General features: G+C 38.0%; 1 long non-coding RNA gene across 1 annotated transcript; it reads left to right on the top strand.

The window, feature by feature from the left end:
* Positions 1-61: 61 nt before the first annotated feature.
* On the top strand, positions 62-1928 carry LOC116626200. The gene is made up of 2 exons (XR_004298208.1): positions 62-426; positions 1248-1928. It is a non-coding gene; the product is annotated as an uncharacterized LOC116626200 (long non-coding RNA).
* The last annotated feature ends 49 nt before the right edge of the window (positions 1929-1977 follow it).

The raw sequence follows: 1977 nt of genomic DNA, 5'->3' as shown, positions 1-1977 counted from the left end.
GGTCATGATCCCAGGGTCCTGGGATCGAGTCCCACATCGGGGTCCCTGAACCTTGGGGAGCCTGCTTCTCCCTCTTCCTCTTTCTCTCTCTCTGTGTCTTTCATGAATAAATAAAATCTTAAAAAAAATACTCAGAAAGCTGAGTGTTCATCTTTAGATAGCACCTCAAATAAAGTTCCTTCACCATCAATCTCAAACTCTGTAAAGGGATATGGAAACTTAAAGCAATGAAGAACAAAAAGAGGAACACTATTGATTTACCATCTGCATAGAATATCAGGTGCATCTGAACCTGGGCTCCACTGCCATGCCTCAGTTCAAAAAAATTTTAAAAACCACCGTTGAACACCTTGCCAATAATGATGGCACCATCATATTCCCTTGCTGGAACTTATTGCTAAAAACATGCTCTTCTCGAGTGCCTGGGTGGCTCAGCTGGTTAAGTGACTGCCTTCGGCTCAGGACATGATTCTGGGGTCCTGGGATCGAGTCCCACATCAGGCTCCCCCTGCTCTGAAGGGAGTCTGCTTCTCCTTCTCCCTCTGCCTACCACTCTCCCTGCTCATGCTCTCTCTCTCTGTGTCAAATAAATAAATAAAATCTTTAAAAAACAACAACAAAAACAACATGCTCTTCTTCTGCCATGTGAATGCATTTCATCAACCAGCTCTAAAAAAGTTCTACCTGCCACCTCCATTTCACTCCATAGTTAGACATAAACTTCATTAAACCCTTTAATTAACTCTTCCCTGCTTTGTCCACGATCTCATTTTTTCGCTAAGTATTTTCAGTAAACACTTTGTTGAACATTTCTCACAAGCCATTATGCACAAATTCCTCCTACGAGAATACCAACTAATATGCGTAACCAATTACAGAGATTTTGAAAAATCACCAATGATTCTCCCTAAGAATCACCTGTAACTGCTAAAACTACTAGCATAAAAGTTTGATGAGAAATAGGAAATTTACATAGTTTCAAATGATTTCCCTACAGAATATTAATTACAAAGGAATGTTAACTTTTTTTTTTCTTTTTTTTTTTTTTTTAAAGATTTTTTTTTTTATTTATTTATTTGAGAGAGAGAATGAGACAGAGAGAGCACATGAGAGGGGGGAGGGTCAGAGGGAGAAGCAGACTCCCTGCCGAGCAGGGAGCCCGATGCGGGACTCGATCCCGGGACTCCAGGATCATGACCTGAGCCGAAGGCAGTCGCTCAACCAACTGAGCCACCCAGGCGCCCAAGGAATGTTAACTTTAAAGTGTATAAATCTAGTGGACATCAACTGAACCAAGTGATCAAAATTAATGCCATTCATAATAGGATAAAATGATATCATTTTCCACCTGTTGTGAATCACTGAGGTAGACGGACATAAGTTATGAAATATTCTTGCCAAATTTGCATAACCTAAACCTATTCAGGAGGAAACATAAAAAAAATTCAAATTTGAGAGATCTTTCAAAAACTATTAGCCAATAATTTTTCAAGAATACTGATGTCATCAAAAGACAAAAATGAATGAGAAACTGCTCCAGATTAAATGAGACTAGAGAAACATGACACTTGAACACAATACAGAATCTTTTTTCCAGGTCCTGAAGGATGAAAGAAATGGACATAAAGAACAGTATTAGAACTGGTGAAATCTAATAATAGATGGTATATTAATATAATATGTTAGTACTATTAATAAATTTTCTGACTTAAAAAACTGTACCAGAGTTAAGAGGATTTGCAGGCTCTCAGAAAGTGAATGCTGAGGGAAGGAGGGATGAAGGAGGAAGAGCAGGAAAATAAGAAAAAAAGAAAAAACAATGTAGAGAAAAAGTCTGGGTAAGAGTGTCTGAGGGTGGTCTCTATATGATTCTTGTCACTCTAAATTTAAAATTATTTCAAACATAAAAAGTAAAAAAAAAAAAAAAACACACTGGTATGAGGTATGCTTAAGAAGTTTATGTACAGGGGCACCTGG

Source organism: Phoca vitulina, unplaced genomic scaffold, assembly GCF_004348235.1.
Source record: "Phoca vitulina isolate PV1807 unplaced genomic scaffold, GSC_HSeal_1.0 scaffold84, whole genome shotgun sequence".
Classification (NCBI taxonomy): Eukaryota; Metazoa; Chordata; class Mammalia; order Carnivora; family Phocidae; genus Phoca; species Phoca vitulina.
Note: the sequence above shows the minus strand (reverse complement) of the source record. Positions and strands in the feature narration are given on the sequence as shown.